A 23,596-nucleotide genomic window follows, 5' to 3' on the forward strand; every position below is an offset into this window, starting at 1 on the left:
GTCCATTAAAGGAAGCTGGATTTTTTTTGTTGTTATCTGATTTTTTGTTATCTGATGCCAGGGAATCTGCTTTTTAATGTGTCAATGATGTAGTAACATTTAGTTCTCTGTTGATAGACACTTCTGAAAGCTGCACTTTTTTTTCTTTAAAAAAAGAAAAGCAGGGTGCATGTGGAGCCAATTAGAATATTGCTATACATTTGTAGAATTTTTTTTTTCTAAAATATGAAAATGAAAAACAACTGAGGTTAAAAGGCAGTTTATTTTGTTTTCACACCTTCCTCAGGAAGTAACATTTTAATAGAATACGATGCTTTTAATAGACTAGAATACAATGCTTTTAATAGAATTGTAAAGTGCTCAAAAGTGGAAAACATCCAAGTAGTTTAAAACCCTGCTGTTCTGTTCGGGTCGTATGTGACCCGAAGCCAAGTTTGAGTCCCTGTAAAAAATTTTCCCTGCATATCTGAAACTTGAAATTTCATGTAGTTTCATCATTTCAGGGGTTCTCTCTATGAGAATTTTTTTGGGGGGGTGGGGGGCTTAGTTTTTGCTGGGCAAAAAAAGTTACAAATCTTATGTTCCTGGGTCACCCTGACCCGGACCGAAAACTCTTCATTTGCAGTGCTTATGTTTGGTCTTTTTGAAAGCTTTTTTCACTTGGAAAGTAGTCTGAACATTTCTGCACACAATGATATGAAAATTGAAATGAAAAAAGTAAATCTTATTGGTTTATTTTGCGGATATAATGCACGCCCCCCCCCCCGTTTTTGTGAAAAATTTTTCAATTTATGGATAGTTTTGCTTGCAAAATGCATTCTATTTTACTAAAGTTGGTGTGGGATTGGTAGCTTGAACATTTCTGAATATAAGAAAAATATAAAGGAACTGAAAAAAATGATTCTTATTGGTTTTTTAACATCAGAAATAAGGCCTCCCCCCCCCCCTTGGCTGCTTGCAACCATTTTCACTTTTTATTTTTTTATGCTCCAAATCCGAAATATTCTTTAAAATCTTAGGCATCCATTTACTCAATTTAACAATGCTGATCATCAAAAAATATTTTTGGGGTGGTGGCTAATTGTTTTCTGGGCAAAAAAAAATCATAACTTTGAATCTGTTTCTGTTCATATGTGACCGGACCAAAAATATTTTTTTTAGGTACTTGAATTTGATCTTTTTGAAAACTTTTTCAACTGGAAAACTAGTTTGAACATTTATGAACATAATGATATGAAAATTGAACTGGAAAAATTGAGACTTATATTTTTATTTTGATCAAAAAGCCCCTCCCCCCATCCTTTTTAAATTTCGTGTCAATTTCTATTTTTTAAGGCTACAAATCCCTAAGGAATTTCCCCCCAAAAGGTTTGATATACTAAATTGAACATTTCTGAATATAAGAAAAATATAAATGAACTGAAAAAAATGGTTCTTATTGGTTTATTTTTGCCACAAAAGGGCCACCCCCCCTCGGCCTTGCTGTGTGCCATTATTGTCACTGTTTATACATATTTGTCTAGAAATATTTGGAATATCCTTTTGAAAATCAACCACATTGTAGCCAGAGAACTAATTTTATGAAACAAATCCATTTTACTAAAAAAAAGTATGTAAGTTTGAAATTAACAGCATAATTTTTATATAAATTGAAATAATTGAGGCATACTTTATGTGCAAAATAAACCAATATGCATCAATTTTTCCAGTTCAATTTTCATATCATTATGTTCAGAAATGTTCAAGCTACCAATCCCACACCAACTTTAGTAAAATAGAATGTATTTTGCTAGCAAAACTATCCATAAAGTGAAGACTATTTAAAAAAAACGGGGGGGCGTGCATTTCATCAACAAAATAAACCAATATGCATCAATTTTTCCAGTTCAATTTTCATATCATTATGTTCAGAAATGTTCCAGCTACCAATCCCATACCAACTTTAGTAAAATAGAATGCATTTTGCAAGCAAAACTATCCATAAATTGAAAAAAATTTCACAAAAACAGGGGGGGCGTGCATTATATCCGCAAAATAAACCAATAAGATTTACTTTTTTCATTTCAATTTTCATATCATTGTGTGCAGAAATGTTCAGACTACTTTCCAAGTGAAAAAAGCTTTCAAAAAGACCAAACATAAGCACTGCAAATGAAGAGTTTTCGGTCCGGGTCAGGGTGACCCGGGAACATAAGATTTGTTAATTTTCTTAAACAGAACAGCAGGGTTAAAAATGCTGTAAACTAATCATTAATTCTTTGACTTTGCTTGTCTTATGAATGATTATTTCTTAAGAATGATTCCTTTAAATAAGAACATTTCTTTCCTCTTTGGAGTTTTTTTGGTATAATTCCTACCTGTTTCTTCCTTATATCACAATTTTGGAAGGTTGGTCAGTCTGCGAAGTGAGACTGGCTCAAGATCACTCAGTGGTCTCCACGATTAAGTGGAAATTTCATCTTGGATCTCCCTGATTCAGGTTTGAGGGGATCCCAGTTATTTTGTAAAAATATGCAACTTCCTTTTCGTGGTAAAATGTGGCAGTGGATTCAAGAATCCAAACATTCTTTTTTCTGAGCTTTTTTCCCTCCTTAGATGAAGTTTTTCTAAAGTTTTGAGAACTTCAGCTTCTCTGAAGCTTTCTTGAAACCTCTGCCTGGTGCAAGGCAAAGCGTGGAGGCTTTATTTTGTGTATTTCGTGAACTTTGGTTTATTTATTGATCACATTTCTTTTACCACCCATTTCAGCTAACTGACTTTTCTTCGTTTGGCTCGGGGAAAGCATTTTCCTAAGATAAACTCGGTTTGCTAGTATTGTGGGTGAACTTGAGAAGATCTGGCAGTCTGAGCAGGACAAATCCCCAATGGCACCTGAAACAGGCAGTGAAAAGCTCAAAGTTACCAAAGTTGGAGACCACTGATTTAGAAGAGCATTGCATTTTTTATTGGCCAAATACGATTGGACACAGAAGGAATTTGTCTTGGTGCATATGCTCTCAATGTACATAAAATGACAAGATACATACATCAAGAATCATAAGGTACAACACTTAATGATAGTCCAGGTACGAAAAAGCAATCCAATCATATTAGGAACCAGTCTATATAAATTGTAAGGATACAAGCAACAAAATTACAAACCAATCGCTTTAACTTTGCCTCCGTAAATCAGTCTTCACTGATTTAATTTTTGGTAAACAGGTACGAGGTGAATCATGCAATGATCAGAATGACCCATAGTTGTGTAGCAATAGTCTAAAGCCGTGATGGCGAATCTATGGCATGTGTGCCACAGGTGGCAAACAGAGCCATATCAGTGGGCATGTGAGCCATTGCCCTAGCTCAGCTCCATATAGCCTGTTTTGGATGCCAAGTAAGTATAGTGCAGAGGCTCTGGGAGGGCATTTTTGGCTTCCAGAGGGCCTCCGGGGGGTGGGTGGGTGGAGGAGGCCATTTTTGAACGCCCCAGGCTCCAGGAATGCTTCTAGAGCAGTGATGGCAAACCTATGGCATGGATGCCATATCTGTTGGCATGTGAGCTGTTGCCCTAGCTCAGCTCCAATCTGGCCAGCTGATTTTTGGCTCACACAGAGGCTCTGGAGGGCATTTTTGGCTTCCAGAGAGCCTCTGGGGGAATGAAGGGTGTTTTTACTCTCTCCCAGCTCCGAGGAAGCCTCTGGAGCCTGGGGAGGGTGAACCACAAGCCTTACTGGACCACCAGAAGTTGGGAAACAAACCATTTCCAGCTTCCAGAGGACCTCCAGGGGCGGGGGAAGCTGTTTTCACCCTCTCCAGGCATTGAATTAGGGGTGTGGGCACTCTGGCATGCATAATAACGAATGCCCATGCTCTTTCGGCACCTGTGGAAAAAAAGGTTCGCCATCACTGCTCTAGAGCCTAGGAAGGGCAAAATATGGGCCTACCAGAAGTCTGGAAATGGGCCATTTCTGGACTCTGGAGGCTTTAGGCAGGCCTGTTAGGCCCAAAACATGGTGCCGGAGAGGTTGCATAGGAAAGCTCTGGGGTTTGTACATGCAGAGGAGTTGGGGCAGTGCAAGGGGGTCACCTGCACATATGCAAGGAGGCTGTGGAACATGAGGATTGAATTATGGGTGCGGGCATGCGCCCGTGTGCACATTTTTGGCACCCAAGGTTCACCGTCATTGGTCTAAAGTATTCTTGCCTCTAGTGGGACAATTGACATGCAGAAAGTATTTTGGTAGCTCTTCGCTTAAGTTTGCCTTGCTTAATCTCCCAAAATAATGGCCAGTGAATCAGGGTGTTTGGCTTCAGCCTCCATAATCTGATCAGCCAGAGTCCTTAATGCCTTAATGTTTACGCAGGTTCGTGGATGAATATATACTGCAATAAGTATAGAGGTACAGTATAACAAGCAGGGAGAGGGAGATTGTGATCCCGCTATATAGAGCGCTGGTGAGACCCCATTTGGAATACTGTATCCAGTTCTGGAGACCTCACTTACAAAAAGATTTTGACAAAATTGAACGGGTCCAAAGACGGGCTACAAGAATGGTGGAAAGTCTTAAGCATAAAACGTATCAGGAAAGACTTCATGAACTCAATCTGTATAGTCTGGAGGACAGAAGGAAAAGGGGGGACAAGATCGAAACATTGAAATATGTTAAAGGGTTAAATAAGGTCCAGTAGGGAAGTGTTTTTAATAGGAAAGTGAACACAAGAACAAGGGGGCACAATCTCAAGTTAGTTGGGGGAAAGATCAAAAGCAACATGAGAAAATATTATTTTACTGAAAGAGTAGTAGATCCTTGGAACAAACTTCCAGCAGACATGGTTGATAAATCCACAGTAACTGAATTTAAACATGCCTGGGATAAACATATATCCATCCTAAGATAAAATACAGGAAATAGTATAAGGGCATACTAGATGGACCATGAGGTCTTTTTCTGCTGTCAGTCTTCTATGTTTCTAAGTAGAAATGAAGTAAACTCTCGAGGAGAGTTAAAGGGTTTGCAGTTGATAAGTTAAGGGATTCAGGTTTTCATAGTGTATTTTTACACAGTGTATTTTATTAGTGTATTTTTTTTAGTGGCTGGGAACAATCACCTTGCTGGTTGACCTCTGGGGCAGAATTTTGAAAACAGCGTGGGTGGCACTTCACAATTTTTCAGCTTGAGAAAGATTGATCTCGTCTTTTAAAATAAACAAGAGCAGAGGAAGTAAATCAATTGCCTTCCATGATGTGTTTGCGTTTTGCAATTTGCAAAGTTTTGCCTAACAACCATCTTAATCATAACAAACTAATCTCAGTCTCACATATGTTTATTTCAGGTGACTTTACCTGAGTTGTGCTCCTTAGACAAGCACCTTACAACTATAGCAAAGTTTGTTTATTTATTTGTTTGTTTTGTTTGTTTTGTTTGTTTTGTCAAATACGTATTGGTGGTATACAAAGATATAATAATATTTACATACATAATACTTGCAAAAGAGAAACATTAGGAGTGGGGACAGAAGGCACTCTGGTGGACTTACACACACCCCTTACTGATCTCTTAGGAATCGGGAGAGGCCAACTATGGATAGTCTAAGGGTAAAGTTTTGGGGGTTAGGTGATTATACTACAGAGTGTGGTAGGGAGTCCCATGCATCAACTACTTGGTTACTAAAGTCATATTTCCTGCAGTCGAGTTTAGAGTGGTTTACTTTAAGTTTGTATCTGTTGTGTGCTCGTGCGTTGTTGTGGTTGAAGCTGAAGTAATCATTGACAGGATGGATGTTGTAGCAGATGATTTTATGGGCTATGCTTAGGTTGTGTTTAAGGCAACGTAGTTCTAAGCGTTCTAAACTCAGGATTGTAAGTCTAGTTGCGTAGGGTATTCTGTTGCGAATGGAGGAGTGGGGGGCTCTTCGAGTAAATTATCTCTGGACATTTTCTAGAGTGTTTATGTTCGGAATGTGGTGCGGGTTCCAGACAGATGAGCTGTATTCAAGGATTGGTCAGGTGAAAGTTTTGTATGCTCTGGTAAGTAGTGTGAGATTACTGGAGCAGAAGCTATGTAGGATTAGGTTGAAACCTTTTGGGCGATGTTGTTGCAGTGGGCTTTGGCACTTAGGTCATTGGATATTTCCCTCCCCCCCCCCAAAAAAAATCACTAACTTTGTTTTCCTTTTGTTTACCTCTCCAAACCTGCCTGCTTTGTGTACTGGTGTCGCCCGTTGTGTGTTTTAGACAGCTGTTTCCTTATAAAAGTTGCTTTTTATTTTTTTTAAAAAGCCTGCTGGGTTGCTGCGCTGTCCCTTTAAGAAACCAGCCTGCTCAGCATTGCCTTAACCTGCTGAACCTATCTTGCTAGCAAGGGAAAAAGTTCTTTAAATAATAGATATTAGCCTTTACCAATTAGGATTATAAGCTTTGCAAACAGGGTGGAGTTTTCCCACTTTGGCCACTCATGTTGCAGAAAGGTGGAGCTTCGCACAGAAGGATAGGCTGCACTGGAGAACAGCTTCCACTGAACTTAATCTGGGGTGAAGCAAACAGGAAAAAAAAAACCCTGTGCAGAATTTGTGGGTAGGTTTGGTTTTTTTGTTGTTGCCGTTGTCCGATTGCTTGTTGGCGTTCCACGAAGGCAGCGGGGGGGGCACCCCTTGCTTCCCTGGCTGGCCGTGGTCTTTCTTGTGGTTGGCAGGCTGTTAAAATTAATAGAAAGAGACGCCAAACAAAAGAGAGCTTTTGGAACAGGAAATCAGGTGCTCAGAAACAAAACTTTTCTTTTTTCCCCCGTTGGAAACTTCCTTAACAAAAAGAAAAGGAAGAAAAGTTGGGTCAAAGGAGAGTGTGGCAGTGCTGCAAACTTTAACAGGTCTGTTTTGGAATGACAGGGCAGCTCTGGGATCTTCTGGCTGGTGGGTGAAATTTTTAAGCTTTTCACTTTTTTTTCCCTGCGATCTGGTTGCTGTTGTATTTTTTTAGGGGGTGGAAGTTGTGGGGTGGGATGTGGGGGCTTTCTTTCCAAAGGGGGTCGAAGTTATAAAGTGAAAACTCTTCCTGCAAGGCGGCTGTTGTTGTTTCATCTGGCCTGGGGAATCTTTGGGGATGAAGAACTCAAAAGAGAGGTTGGAATAAGAGAATTTGTGGGGGCTTTGTAAACAGCCCAAGTGGTGAACCCAGCTGGGTTTAGGTGTCAACTCTCCTTTCACTGGTTGATTTTTTTTTCGTGGACATGGAATGCACCTTTCTCCAGGTGTATCCTTTGGGGTGTTGGCTTTGAAACCTGTGCCAGGAGTGGGTGGGCTGGTGAGAAGTAGCAGGAAATTGCAAGGTGAAAAACAACAACTGTATAGTCTCTTACTAGATATTTTTGGTGGAGGTGGAGATGGTGGCTGGGCTTCAATCGGATAATCAATCCCATATCTTTTGCTTGGGAATACCTTTCCCTTAATAGGCAGCCCTCGGCTTATAACTGTTTCATTTAGTGACGTTTCAAACTTCAGACTTTCAATTTGTTTTCGTGCTTTACAATGTTTGCAATACGTCCGTGGTTCACGTCAAAATTAGGGCACGTATTTATGCCATTTTCCCAGGGTTACGTGATAACCATTTGCGACCTTCCCAGCGGACTTCTGGCTGGTCATATCAAACAGAGCCAGATTCACATAATGACTCTGTGTTTCACTTAACAACGGTCACGATTTGCTTCACCGTGGCTAAAAAAATGGGGCAAAAGCGGGGATTGAAATTCAAAAGTTTTCCATACCGGTTCTGTGGACGTGGCTTGGTGAGCATGGCAGGAGAAGGATACTGCAAAATCCCCATTCTCCTCCCTACTCCTGGGGGAAATATATTGCAAAATCTCCGTTCCTTATGACTTCAATCCTGAGTCCTTCAGGATTGGGCGGCATAGGAGTCGACCAAAATAAATAAATTCCCACTCCAAATTTCCACTACCAGTTCTCCAGAACCTGATGAATTTCACTCCTGGGCAAAACTCCCATTAACAATTGCTTTCTTTAGCAACCGTTGTCATTAAGTCTAGGAGTACCTATACTCTTTGAGTAAATCTGCCTGTTTTGGAGGCGACAGGAATGTTGTACCTCCAGGATCTGCTACTGTGTGAGAAGGAAGTTAGTGTCAGTTGCCGGCTTTTTCATTCCTGAACAAATACATTGTCAATGTTTTTCATGGAATGGACTATATTTCGAGCTTGTATCAGCCTTGACTTCTCTGGGACGAAAGTCAAGGATTTGGGTAAGGAAGAGAGGGGTCAGCTGTTCAGAGCAAATGTTTTTATATCTGGGACTGTATCTGGAGGCCATGAAAAAGACCAGCTGTCCTTCGGTTGCCTACCTCAAGGTAAGGAAGAAATGTTGGTGGCAACGGGACATGTTGACAATCAGATCTTGAAGAGGGTGGGGCCTTAGGCTGTTGCTTTCCACTCTCTAAGAGGCCTCCCAGTAAAACCAGTGGAAGATCCCAACTATATTCCTTTAATTGAAACATAGAAACATAGAAGATTGATGGCAGAAAAAGACCTCACAGTCCATCTAGTCTGCTCTTATACTATTTCCTGTATTTTATCTTAGGATGGGTATATGTTTATCCCAGGCATGGTTAAATTCAGTTACTGTGGATTTACTGACCATACCTGCTGGAAGTTTGTTGCAAGCATCTACTACTCTTTTAGTAAAATAATATTTTCTCATGTTGCTTCTGATCTTTCCCCCAACTAACCTCAGATTGTGCCCCCTTGTTCTTGTGTTCACTTTCCTATTAAAAACACTTCCCTCCTGAACCTTATTTAATCCTTTAACATGTTTAAATGTTTCCATCATGTCCCCTTTTCCTTCTGTCCTCCAGACTATACAGATTGAGTTCATTCAGTCTTTCCTGATAAGTTTTATGCTTAAGACCTTCCACCATTCTTGTTTATTCCAGGCATGTTTAAATTCAGTTACTGTGGATTTACCGACCACATCTGCTGGAAGTTTGTTCCAAGCATCTACTACTCTTTTAGTAAAATAATATTTTCTCATGTTGCTTCTGAACTTTCCCCAAACTAACCTCAGATTGTACCCCCTTCTTCTTGTGTTCACTTTTCTATTAAAAACACTTCCCTCCTGAACCTTATTTAACCGTTTAACATATTTAAACATTTCCATCATGTTCCCCCTCTCCCTTCTATCCTCCAGACTATACAGATCGAGTACTTTCCTTATAAGTTTTATGCTTAAGACCTTCCACCATTCCACAATTGACGGGTGACTTGGACAGATAGGACAGGAAGAAAACCCTTTGTCCTATGTATGGAAGAGTCCTTTCTCTCTTGCTTGCTTTCTCTCTCTGCAAAAGCTGAGGCCCAGATAGATAAGCAAGCAGCAATTCTCCAAAACTGCCCTCCAGGCGCTGTTGACTTTATCCAAACCCATTGGACAGAAAAGAAATTGGCTGACTTCTTCCATTCCAGCATACCTTCCGTGGTTTTTTTTCCTTCTCGAATCAACGTTTCAAATCTCTCGATGCCCCGGTTGAAATGGTTCTTTTGTGTTCTGATAAGGAATTTCTCTGTATGTATTTAACGCACATGTTTGAATGCTTCAGGTTTTAGCGGCGGGGATGCTAAGCGGTAACAACAGCAACAACAACAGCAATAATAATAATAATAATAATAATAATAATAATAATAATAATAATAATTATAATAATAATTATAATTATAATAATAATAATAATAATAATAATAATAATAATAATAATAATAATAATAATTATTATAATAATTATAATAATAATAATTATAATTATAATAATTATAATAATAATAATTATAATAATTATAATAATTATAATAATACCGGCGGCACAAGAACAGGCCATTAGAACAAATGCTGTCAAAGCCAGAATTGAAAAATCAACAGATGATCCAAAGTGCAGACTCTGTAAAGAAACAGATGAAACAATCGATCACATACTCAGCTGCTGCAAAAAGATCGCACAGACTGACTACAAGCATAGACATAATGCGGTGGCACAGATGATCCACTGGAATTTGTGCCGGAACTACCAGTGGCAAAGAACTGGTGGGATCATAAGCCCGAAAAAGTGGTCGAAAATGAGCAAGCAAAACTACTGTGGGACTTCCGACTGACCGAATTCTGAAGCATAACACACCAGACATCCTGATTGTGGAGAAAAAGAAAGTATGGATCATCGACATCGCAATCCCAGGGGACAGCAGAATTGAGGAGAAGCAGCTAGAGAAATTAGTGAAATACGAGGATCTAAAAATCGAGCTGCAACGACTCTGGCATAAGGCAGTGAAAGTGTTCCCAGTGGTACTTGGCACGCTGGGCGCAGTGCCAAAGGATCTCAGCGGACATTTGAAAACCATCGGAATTGACAAAATCTCCATCTGTCAATTGCAAAAGGCTGCTTTACTGGGATCGGCAAACATAATTCGCCGCTACATCACACAGTCCTAAGTGCTTGGGAAGCCCCCGACTGGTGATGAAATACAAAATCCAACATAGTGATCTTGTTTGTAGTGTTGTATTGACATAATAATAATAATAATAATAATAATAATAATAATAATAATAACGATAACGACAACGACAACAATAACAATAACAACGATGATATGCTTGGCAGTTGGCAAATGGATGAGGTTGCACGTAGGGGTAATTTGCCCCCCCCCTTTCCAGGACATTCTCAGGGTGGATTCTCTGAGTAGGATCTACATTAGCAAAGATCCCGTAAGCATCAGATGAAGTGATAAACCTTCAGCTGGGCTGCATGCCAGTGGTACGTGTTGTACGCAGGGAAAACAGATGTCTTACAGTTGATTTTTTTTTTTAAGTGGATTTCAATTTGCTGTTATCTTAATTTTTTTATGCAACTGGGGAATTCTGGGAGTTGAAGCCCATAGATCTTTAAAGTTCCTAAAGTTGAGAAAGAGTGCTTTATTTATTTGTTATTTATTTATTTATTGGACTTTTATGCCGCTCCTCTCCGAGGACTCGGGGCGGCTTATAACATATAATAGAACAATATATAACATCTTAAATCCAATTAATTAAATTTAAAATCTAAGAAAATCCCAAACCATAAAAAACAGTCATTCCCATTCGATCAACTGTCTCTCAACACATTCATCGGCCAGGGGGCCAGAAACTAATGGTCCCAAGCCTGGCAGCATAAATGAGTCTTGTGGAAGGCAAGGAGGGTGGTGCCAGTGCGAATCTCTGGTGGGAGCTGATGATTCCAGAGGGCCGGGGCCCCCACAGAGAAGGCTCTTCCCCTAGGCCCCACCGAGCGACCTGGAGAAGGCCGACCTGTGGGAAACATGAGGCAGAAGGCGGTCCCATAGGTATTGTGGCCTACTCTGGTGTTGTGTTTCATTAATAAATAGAGAAGTTTTCGCCCAATTCCCCCTTCCATCTAATATTCCATCTCAGGGACTGCCTTCTGCCGCACGAATCCCAGCGACCAGTTAGGTCCCACAGAGTTGGCCTTCTCTGGATCCCGTCGACTAAACAATGTCGTCTGGCAGGACCCAGGGGAAGAGCTTTCTCTGTGGCGGCCCCGACCCTTTGTAACCAGTTCCCCCCAGAGATTAGGATTGCCCCCACCCTCCTTGCCTTTCGTAAACTTCTTAAGACCCACCTCTGCTGTAAGGCATGGGGGAATTGAGACATCTCCCCTGGCCTATATATATGCATGGTATGTTTCTGTGTATGTTTTATTTTTAAATAAGGGTTTTTTAGTTTTTTTAATTATTAGATTTGTTACTGTATACAGTATTGTTTTTACTATTGCTGTGAGCCGCCCCGAGTCTGCGGAGAGGGGCGGCATACAAATCTAATTAATAATAATAATAATAATAATAATAATAATAATAATAATAATAATAATATAATGATACTTGGCTTTGCTTATTCGTCTCTTGAAAGATAGGCAGGTAGTCCTCAGCCTACAACTCTCCTTGGATTTTATTTGCTGAGAAAGAGATATTCAAATGACTTAACGCTCCAAGTTTTCAAGAGCAATTTAGACCTCGCCAAAGAGTTGAGAGAGAATTGGAGAAGAAAAATGCAAATAGGTGTTGCTATCTTATCCCAGCCATTCAGAGGCATGCGTGGAAAATGAAGATTGCTTACCCAGGGTTCCCCCCCAAAAAAAACCCATCAGCATGCTTGAATTTTAGTCATTGTGGGGTTTTCAAACCATAGCTTATGGCTTAGCCTGTCATCAAACTGAATTGTACTTTGTTCAGAAACAAAGTGAACCCAGTTCAATTTGTTTATCCAGTAAGCCACAATTAAATGGTAGCTTAGAATAGTGTATGAAGCTTGTCCTTTTTTTGTGTGTTCTAACATCTTGTTGTTGTTCAAAATATGAAATATGTACAATTTAAGACACATATGCACAAAACTGGGCAAGCTAACGTCAGCTCAGTTTGCGTTGCTTGTTCCAGCCCTTCGTCTGTAAAACTAATAAAATCCTGATGCAATGACCATATTCCAATTCCCTTAATAACTACAAAATAGTAGTGATAGGGAAACAAGTTCATTGTTTCCTTTTTAGTAGATCACTTTAAAACAAGCTGCCCTTGTATGGCCTTGGGTTTTAATTTCCCCAACTTTAATAATTTAAAGTGGAGGGGAAACTGTCAAATTTCTAATTTGTAACCCTGATGATTTCCTAAAATCCATACATATCACAAAGCTTGTCATGTACTCAGAATAACGGAACAGAATAACAGCATTAAAAGGGATCTTGGAGGTCTTGTAGTCCAACCTTCTCAGGCAGGAAACCCTTACACCATTTCAGACAAACGATTGCCCAGTCTTTTCTGAAAAACTTCCAGTGTTGGAGCATTCACAACTTCTAGAGGCAAGCTGTTCCACTGAATAATTGTTCTAGAAACAGAAGATTGACGGCAGAAAAAGACTTCAGGGTCCAGCTAGTCTGCCATTTTACTATTTTGTGTATTTTATCTCAGGATAGATATATATTTATCCCAGGCATATTTAAATTCAGTTACTGTGGATTTACCAACCACGTCTGCTGGAAGTTTGTTCCAAACATCTACTACTCTTTCAGTGAAATAATATTTTCCCACGTTGCTTCTGATCTTTTCCCCCAACTAACCTCAGATTGTGCCCCCTTTTTCTTGCGTTCACTCTCCTAACTCTTGCATTCCCCTAACTCTCCCAAACCCTTCCCTCCTGAACCTTATTTAACCCTTTAACATATTTAAATGTTTCGATCATGTCCCCCCTTTCCCTTCTGTCCTCCAGACTATACAGATTGAGTTCATTCAGTCTTTCCTGATCAGTTTTATGCTCAAGACCTTCCACCATTTTTGTAGCCCGTCTTTGGACCCGTTCAATTTTATCAATATCTTTTTGTAGGTGAGGTCTCCAGAAGTGAATATAAACTTATATAACATATAAAACGTATTCAGTATCGGTAGTGTTCTATGCATATAGATCGTTATTTGCTTATCATCAATTAATATTTTCTTTCACTACGTACATATATTTATTTATTATATAGAAGGCATAATTTTTCAACCATATTGTTGCCTAATATTGTATGCCTAACCATATTTTCAACCTAATGTTAGGTATTTGTATCTAGTATATGGAATTGTGGCTTTGCTTTCTTTAGTTCTGTATATTATGTTGTATTCATTTTGTATATTTGTGAGGAAGAGACGGATTCGTTTTTAGGGTTTTTGTTTTCCATCGATTTATGGTGCAATGTTTCCATATTTTCATTTTATTTGGGTACGCAAGGAAGAAGTATCTAGTTTTGCTTTTCCTTAAAAATTTTATCTATTTTTCTGTTTGAGCCATTTGTACCAACTTTGTAGAGTTCAGATTTATCTTTTCCTGTAATTCCAAAGTCATTTTGGTCATTTCTGCACGCTCAAGGACCTTAATTATAAAGCTTAAAGTTGTAGGGGCTGTTTCTATTTTCCAATTCTGTGCATATAGCAGTCTTGCTGCCATTATAATATGAAGGATTAAGTATTTATCTTAATTTTTAAATTTCTGCCTTGCAATACCTAGAAGGAAAAGTTCAGGTTTTAAAAAGATTGTGCCACAATTTGCTCTAGATAACTTGTGCTAAAACTTTTTTGCAACTTAATTTTTTTCATATTCAACCTTAGACATTAATTGAGTTGACGCCAGTTTCCAGAGGGCGTCACTTTATCTATCTGTTGCAAAAATAAAAATACAACAATGAGTTTTGTGGCTGTTTAAAAGTGAGCATGCTGATTATTGCATGTGCTTTCATTGTTATATCCTGGGAAAACAGAATTGCTCTTCTAAGCTTGGTATTGTAGAAATCAACAGCTAATTGAAATTCCCAGGGAATCATCGCAGTTCGCATATGCCAGAAAGTAGGAGTTGATTTTGGCTAAAACCGGTCCGCAAATTAAGGATTTTTCTTCCTGGAGTTGGAGGTATTGTGAGAGTTGATCCCAAATTACACAAGCTCTACACCAAGGATACCCACTTGTATGCATTAGTTAAACAAATTAAGGCGGCATGCAGACTTAAATCTTCAAAGAGCTAATATGTTTCTTTATTGAAATTTCATATCCCACTGCACCCCAAGAGCCCTGAGCAGCTGACAGCAGTTTTCTAAATATTGACAGATGGTCCTTTGGAGTCTTTGCACGAGCAAAATTGGATAGTCCTGGAACATAAAAGAGCACAATGCTATGCCTGTAAAAATGTAGAATCTGTCAAGAAAGGACAGTTTTTGAAAAGTTGAAATCTGCATTCCACTATTGGACCCTAAAACTATAAAGAGAGTGTGGCACGAGTGCTTTTTCAAAAGGCAAAATTGGAGTTTCTTTATCCTTGAAGACGTTTCGCTGATCATCCAAGAAGCTTCTTGACTTCTGATTTTAGAAAGGAAGAAAGTTTCTTGGCTGAGAAGTCAAAGGTCTTCAAGGAAAAAAGCACCTTTGGGACAAACATGACCTGAATGATTGATAATCTCCATAAAGAAGAAAGAGAGTGCTGTTTGTCGAAGCCTTGTAGTTTTAGCTGACTTTGGCTGGTTTGAAGAAAGCTAAGTAAGGTCGGATCTGGCTGGCACTTAAATTGGGAGACCAGGATATTCCAGAATTAGAGGCTTAAATGGATGGTTGAAAGAAAACTTTCTGGAAGGGGTCTGTAGCCACTCCTATTTGAATGATTACTAAGAAAAGCCACACATCCAAGCCCAGGTAGCCTTCCAGAAGTTAAGGAGAATCTTTTTATCAGTGAAATGCTCTTTTCTTTTAAAAATAGTAAAGACTTGAGTGAGAAGAACAGCTCAGTTCCAAATAGCAATTGCACATAGATATACAGTGTTCCATCGATTTCCACGGGGGATGCGTTCCGAAACCGCCCGCGAAAGTCGAATTTCCGCGGAGTAGAGATGCGGAAGTAAATACACCATTTTTAGCTATGAACAGTATCACAACAGCCTTCCCTTAACACTTTAAACCCCTAAATTACCATTTCCCATTCCCTTAACAACCATTTACTCACCATTATTACTGTTACTCACCATTGAACTTAGCGATCCTGATATTTATAAACATAATAATTTATTAACAATAATTCTTTTTTTAATTATTTATTTGCAAAAATTATTAGTTTGGCGATGACGTATGATGTCATCCGGCGGGAAAAAATGTGGTATAGAAAAACCCCCGCAAAGTATTTTTTAATTAATATTTTTTGAAAAACCGTGGTATAGGCTATTTGCAAAGTTCGAAGCCGTGAAAATCGAGGGAACACTGTATATACTGCTTCACAGTGCTTTACAGCCCACTCTAAGCAGTTTACAGAGTCAGCATCTTGCCCCCAACAATCTGGGTCCGCATTTTACCCACCTCGGAAGGATGGAAGGCTGAGTCAACCTGGAGCTGGTCAGGATCGAACTTCTGACAGTAGGCAGAGTTAGCTTGCAATAGCATTTAACCTATGGGACCGCCTTCTGCCGCACGAATCCCAGCGGCCGATTAGGTCCCACAGAGTTGTCCTTCTCCGGGTCCCTTCGACTAAACAATATCGTCTGGTGGGACCCAGGGGAAGAGCCTTCTCTGTGGTGGCCCCAACCCTCTGGAATCAATACCCTCCGGAGATTTGAACTGCCCCCACCCACAGTTTTTAATTATTGGATTTGTACTGCATGGTTTATTGTTGTGAACCGCCTCAAGTCTTCGGAGAGGGGCAGCATACAAATCTAATAAATAATAATAATAATAATAATAATAATAATAATAATAATAATAATAATAATAATAACAACAACAACAATAACAATAACAACAATTATTATTATTATTATTATTATTATTATTATTATTATTATTATTATTATTATTATATACCACTTCATAGTGCTTTATAGCCCTCTCTAAGGAGAAGGAGGAAATAATGAAGTTGGCTGGAGATGGTGTTGGAAGAATTGCAAAAACCTACTTCTACCAGTAAATAGAATAATGAGTCAGGCAGTCGCATATTGCCCGTGGATGAGTGCTAGGTCATAGTGCCCTGGTTGAAATTATTGCCTTTAACACCTAGAGATTACCCCAATGTCTGTCACTGAGATTTTTTTTCAAAATTTGCTCACCAAAGGACCGCATTTTAAATAATTACTAACTCAGATGAGGCCCTGCAAATATTGTTATTGGAATTTTTGCTGGGGAAACTTCCATGCCTGCTAAAAATTGAAGATGATTATAGCTTTTTCAAGCTTTCCTTCCCAAACCTTATCACAGCATGCGATAAAAGTTTCATAAACAGCCTGTAAGAAATAAAACTGATCTGGACTCTACCGTTCCTTCGGAAACATCCTGTTCGGTAGCCTTGAAACGGTTTTTCTGCTACAAGTTCATAACGTTACTAAAATCAATAGTGACGTTATCAAGCTAACCTGCTTTTAACGCATTCTGTTTTTTAATTCAGCGCGAACAAACCCCTTTTTCTTCTCTTCTGTGTTAGCAAAAATTTCAGAAGAGAAGGATTTAGGGGTAGTGATTTCTGACAGTCTCCAAATGGGTAAACAGTGCGATCAGGCGGTAGGGAAAGCAAGTACAATGCTTGGCTGCATAGCTAGAGTTATAACAAGCAGGAAGAGGGGGATTGTGATCCCCTTATATAGAGCGCTGTTGAGACCACATTTGGAATACTATGTTCAGTTCTGGAGACCTCAGCTACAAAAAGATATTGATAAAATTGAAGGGGTCCAAAGACGGGCTACAACAGGGGTTCCCAAACTTGGCACCTTTAAGACTTGTGGACTTCAACTCCCAGAATTCTCCAGCCAGCTGGGAGTTGAAGTCCACAAGCTATGCTGGTACAGAATTCTGGGAATTGAAGTCCACAAGTCTTAAAGTGGCCAAGTTTGAAGACCTCTGGGCTACAAGAATGGTGGAAGGTCTTAAGCATAAAACTTATCAGGAAAGACTTCATGAACTCAATCCGTATAGTCTGGAGGACAGAAGGAAAAGGGGGGACATGATCGAAACATTTAAATATGTTAAAGGGTTAAATAAGGTTCAGGAGGGAAGTGTTTTTAATAGGAAAGTGAACAAAAAACAAGGGATCACAATCTGAAGTTAGTTGGGGGAAAGATCAAAAGCAACATGAGAAAATTTTATTTGACTGAAAGAGTAGTAGATGCTTGTAACAAACTTCTAAGCAGAAGTGGTTGGTAAATCCACAGTCACTGAATTGAAACATGCCTGGGATAAACATATATCCATCGTAAGATAAAATACAGGAAATAGTATAACAGCAGACTAGATGGACCATGAGGTCTTTTTCTGCCGTTACAATGTATGGATGGAGAAAGGTGTCAGTGGCTAGAGTGCGGTAGCTTGCAGTGGTTAGAGTGCAGCAGATCAGCTACTTCTGCTGATCACCGGCTGCGAGCAGTTTGGCAGATCGAATCTCAGTAGGCTCAAGGTTGACTCAGCCTTCACCATCCCCATTTCACAAATGGGAAGCGAAACTGGCAAAAAAGTCAGTAGCTGATCTAAGTTCAGCCCGGACAACGCAGAAACATTGGGATTTAAGCAGAAATTGAACCGTGTCCTACACTCAATGGGTTTCTGTTGTTTCACCAAAACAAATAATCATTACCGTACCTGCTATGAGATGCACTGGTAAGAATGAAGTATTGCAGGCTAACTCTGACCACGGTCTAGAGTTTGATTCTGACAGGCTGAAGGTTGACTCAGCCTTCTATCTTTCTAAAGTCTGTAAAATAAGGACTCAAATTGTTGGATGCTGACTCTGTAAACCACTTAGAGAGGGCTGTAAAGCTCTATGTAGCGGTATATGATTGTATGATTGTTGTACGAATGGGTGTGATTGATTCTTCATTTAATCAGGCATTCTAGATTGTTTTGTAATTTTAATTAACTGGGTTGATTTTATTGTGATTTACTGTTCTTTTATATGTTGTAAGCCGCCCCAAGTTTTCGAAGAGGGGCGGCATAGAAATCCAATCAATCAATCAATCAATCAATCAATCAATCAATAGATAAATATAACTCTAAGTGCTATTGCAATGTAAAGCACTATCAAGTGGTATATAAAGCTATTGCAGTTGCAAGGCAACTCTGCCTACTGCCAGCAGTTTGATCCTGACCAACTCAAAGTTGACTCAGCCTTCCCTCCTTCCGAGATGGGTAAAATGAGGATTGATGGGGGCAATATGCATATACTCTTTGTAATCTGCTTAGAGAGGGATGTAAAGCACTGTGAAGCAGTATATAAATCTGACCGCTATTGCTATTACAGAGGGTTTTGTTTGCTTCTTATATCGACAGACCTTAGAAACATAGAAACATAGAAGATTGATGGCAGAAAAAGACCTCATAGTCCATCTAGTCTGCCCTTATACTATTTCCTGTATTTTACCTTAGAATGAATAGCTGTTTATCCCAGGCATGTTTAAATTCAGTTACTGTGGAATTACCAACCACGTCTGTTGGAAGTTTGTTCCAAGCATCTACTACTCTTTCAGTCAAATAATATTTTCTCACGTTGCTTCTGATCTTTCCCCCAACTAATCTCAGATTGTGCCCCCTTGTTCTTATGTTCACTTTCCTATTAAAAACACTTCCCTCCTGGACCTTATTTAACCCTTTCACATATTTAAATCTTTTGATCATGTCCCCCCTTTCCCTTCTCTACTCCAGACTATACAAATTGAGTTCACGAAGTCTTTCCAGATATGTTTTATGCTTAAGACCCTCCATCATTTTTGTAGCCCGTCTTTGGTTGTGATCTCTGGAGGGAGTTGATTCCAGAGGGCCTCTTCTGCTATACTACAACAGCAAAATAGAATGAATATGCTGGAAGGGTCCTTGGAGGTCTTCTAGTCCAGCCCCCTGCTGAAGTAGGGGAACCTATACTACTCCAGATAAGTGACTGCCTAGTTTGTTCTTGAAAATATCCAGTGATGGGAGTGCCCATGATTTCTGGAGGCAAGCTGTTCCACTGGCAAATTGTCTTCACTCTTAGAAAATCTTTCCCTCACTTCGAAGGAAGAGTCCAGGATGACATTACTGAAACTTGTAACAAACCAGAAAAGAGAGGCAAGGTAAAATTATTGTGGTTTTATCTTAATTGCAATTCTCAAGCCCCAGGTTCCAGATTTGACAGTTATTAAACCAGCACAGAACAACAAAGTTGGAAGGGATCTTGGAGGTCTTCTAATAATTATTAATAATAATAATAATAATAATAATAATAATAATAATAATTTATTAGATTTGTATGCTGCCCCTCTCCGAGGACTCGGAGCGGCTCTAGTCCAACCCTCTGCTCAAGCAAAAAAAAAAACCCGTATCATTACAGACAGGTAATTGTCCAGTCTGTTCTTGAAAACCTCCTGTGTTGGAGCACCCACAACTTCTATAAGGCAAGTTGTTCCACAGATTAATTGTTCTCAATGCGGGGGAAATTTCTTCTTAGTTCTACATTGCTTCTCTCCTTGATTATGAAACCAGGTTGCAACGCCTTGGTCTCTTCATCCTTGAAAGACGGTGTTTAAGGGGTGACTTGATCGAAGTGTATAAAATCATGCATGGAATAGAAAAGGTGGATAGAGAAAAATTCTTTTCTCTATCACACAATACTTGGACTAAGCTCATAGGTATGAAAGTGAGGACAAATAAAGGGAAATATTTCTTCCCCCAGAGGGTCTTTGGTTTATGGAATTCACTTCCAGAAGATGTTGTGACAGCTGTCAGCCTTGATAGCTTCAAGGCAGGATTAGACAAATTCATGGATGCCAAGTGTATCAGTGGTTATTGAAATGGATGTCCAAGTGCCACCTCTATGTTGGTTGAGGCAGGCAGAATTCCCTTGAGTATCATTTGTTGGGGGTCAAGGGAAAGGGGTGGTCTTGCCTTCTCTTTCTGCTCAAGATCCCCATGGACAATTGGTGAGCCATTGTGTGACACAGAATGCTAGACTCGATGGGCTTTGGCCCGATTCTGCATGGCTCTTCTTATGTTCTTACGTTTTTATGATTAGTTACCATCCATCGCTTCTCATCCTGCCTTTTAGTGTGGTGGAGGAGGAATTTGCATAAAAAAGTTGACTTTAACAGTGAAAGTTGCTATCGCTTGTACACATCAGCATTCTTTTGTCTCAGAAGATAGTTGGGTGGCCCAGAGGTGGGTTCCTCCTAGTTCGGCACAGTTCGCCCAAACTGGTAGCGACCCATTGCTGACATCACAATGATTTCACTGAACCGGATCAGTTGGTCCGTCTGTCCATGGGGGCTGCCATCTTTTTTGGGGATTTAAAAAAAAAAAAAATTAATTGATTTTTTTTTTAATTGATTTTTTTTCTTCTGAGCATGGGCAGAAGCTGAGTTTCCAGCACTGTGCATGCAGTTGCCATCTTGGTCTTTTTTTTTTTTTTGCCTTTCTTTTTTTTAAATTTAAAATTTTAATTTTAATTTTTTTGAGCATGTGCAGAAGTTGAGCTTCCAGCACTGTGCATGTGGTTGCCATGTTGCTTTTTTCTTTTAATTTTTTAAAAAAATTGTTTTTATTTTTCTTCTGAAGCATGCGCAGGAGCCGAGTTTCCGGCACTGTGCATGCGGCCGCCATCTTGAGGAAGTGGCAGCGAGATAAGTTAGAAACCCCCCCCCCCCGAATGCTACAGGTATAGTAAGTTACATCATTGGAGGCTTAGTGATACTGAGAATAGACACAAAAGGAACTTGTCAGATATTATGCAATGTGACCTCCGTCTGGACTCATGGCTTAGTAGAGCAAATTTGTTCTCTAATTTTTAACAATTCAAAACGTTCCAGTCAACATTGGCCAGCTCGCCATTAAAAGTCAAGGATTCTGATCTGATTCAGCTAAAGGACAGGTTTTTGTCTTGTTTTTTTAAAATGATAGGGCTAAAAATGAAAGAGATTTATGGGAAAGTCCATTAATTCCAGCTTAATTTTCTAATTTAAGTAGACTCCTGTTGCAGGATTTTGACTGTGGGTAAGAAAAGAGTTGCTCATAATAATTAAGAGGCAGTTCCTGAATTTGTAGAATATCCAGACTGAGGCATTGATATTATTGTTGGTCATTAGCATTAATATTTATTGGGATAAAATGCTGTTTACTGAATTCTTATGTATAATTATGCATCTATAAATATGAGATTGATTGTTGGATACCCCAAAAATCACATTTTGGATGGTACATTCAAAATGTCACCCTCTTTCTGGCTTGGAGTGATGTTTTTTTGGAGGATTGTTTTAGCTGCTTGAAGGAGCAGACAAAGAAGGATCAACATTGGTGATTTTTTTTGTGGTTATTGTTTTTATTGAACTATGTGATTAACGTTAACTACATTAACTACATTAACCTAAATCCAACATGCATAGTGGAAATATAATTAATACAAAATAAGATCACTAAACAGTAAGTAAAGGGACAATTACTGTACAATATTTTTATCACAGATGTAAAATATTGTTATTAAGGTAAGTCAAAAAATCCATCCATATTTGATAAAATTGTGCTTCACCTCTAAGGTTTCATTATTTAATGTCCCCACCCCTTAATGTGGCAATTGAAGATGTAATAACATTGTTTGGTTACCAAAGTTTTTTTTTTTCAGTAAAAAAAAAACATTGCTGGAAACAATCTTTACAATGTATAAGGACTTTAGTATAAATCACTAAAGTTTATTTCATTTTGTTTTTGTTTTGATCTGACCTTGCTATGAAGGTTTGAAAAGTTTCCAGGATAGCTTTCTGTACTTCAAGTTCTCGTAATGCTACTCTCTTTTTGGCAAGTAGCCTTTTTAATTTGGTGTGACACTTTACAGATATGTTCCATGTAACTACAAATGTATGTTTGTTTGGTTCGTTGGCTACCCAATTGCCAGATCCTCAAGGCAGCTGATAGAAAGTGTGCAAGGCACATTGTTATAATGAGCTACATAAATAAAATAATAACCCAGCCATGCTGCGGAGGACAGAATTTAAAACTCACAATGCTCTAATGGATTCATAAATACCCCTAGCCCAGTGCCTTTCCCAAAACACAGATTCTTAAAGCATTCCTACAGTACTCTTTCTTTCTTTCTTTCTTTCTTTCTTTCTTTCTTTCTTTCTTTCTTTTTTCCTTCCTTCCTTCCTTCCTTCCTTCCTTCCTTCCTCTCTCTCCATCCATCCATCCATCCATCCATCTACAGTATCTGTCTGTCTGTCTGCCTGTCTATCTACCATCTATCTATCTATCTATCTATCTATCTATCTATCTATCTATCTATCTATCATCACCTGTCTCTTTAATCAATATCTATCTCTTAATCACCTATATCTATTTATATATTTATCATCTGTCTCTAATCAATATTATTTACCCTGTTTCCCCCAAAATAAGACATTCCCTGATAATAAGCCCAATTGGGTTTTTTGAGTGCATGGCAATAAAGCCAATTGCTTATTTCAGTGTTCAAAAAAATAAATAAATTATAGTTTTATAATTCTGTTAATTTATAATTCTGTGTTTTGAGTGAGCCTAATTTCAGCAGTTGATCAGCGCATATTGCAAATGCAAAAATAACATTGGATCGTAGGGGAGCGAGTGACGTTTCATAGAAAAAATAATTTGGGATATTTGTGTAAAATTTTGGTCTCAAGCCCATTTTGCTGCAACTTTAGTTAAGCAGCTGTGCAAAGCTTCAGTGTGCCACAGAGATCTCTCTCGAGTTTTTAAAAATACCATTTGGAGCAATGGTTAAGATGCTGGCCTACAAACCAGAAGACTCTGAGTTCTAATCCTGCCTTTGTATGGAATATAGTTGGGTGACTTTGAGCCATTCACTCTCTTTCAACCCACTGTGCAGGGTGGTGGTTGTAGAGAAAATAGGTGGGGGGGGATATATGTGTTCATTGCCTTGAGTTACCCATGAAGGTAGAAAGGTGGGATAAAAAAAATAATGAACAGCAATACCACTTTGGACTTATATACCGCTTTTACAGCCTTCTCTAAGCGGTTTACAGAATCAGCATATTGCCCCCAACAACCTGGGTACTCATTTAATCGATCTGGGAAGATGG

At 39.0% G+C, this 23,596-nt stretch overlaps 1 protein-coding gene across 7 annotated transcripts in view; it reads left to right on the forward strand.

The window, feature by feature from the left end:
- ZFAND6 (zinc finger AN1-type containing 6) overlaps positions 1 to 23,596 on the forward strand; it is an 80,553-nt gene that overhangs the window by 14,617 nt on the left and 42,340 nt on the right. Inside the window, exon 1 of one of the 7 annotated variants that reach the window (XM_070762997.1) lies at positions 6,446 to 6,553. The exons of 3 other annotated variants lie outside the window; for them this stretch is intronic. The gene's annotated coding sequence lies outside the window, so the exon portion shown is untranslated. 3 more of the 7 variants (XM_070763002.1, XM_070762998.1, XM_070762999.1) reach the window with 3 other exon arrangements.

The sequence above is a fragment of the Erythrolamprus reginae genome, chromosome 10, assembly GCF_031021105.1.
Source record: "Erythrolamprus reginae isolate rEryReg1 chromosome 10, rEryReg1.hap1, whole genome shotgun sequence".
NCBI classification, from domain to species: Eukaryota; Metazoa; Chordata; class Lepidosauria; order Squamata; family Dipsadidae; genus Erythrolamprus; species Erythrolamprus reginae.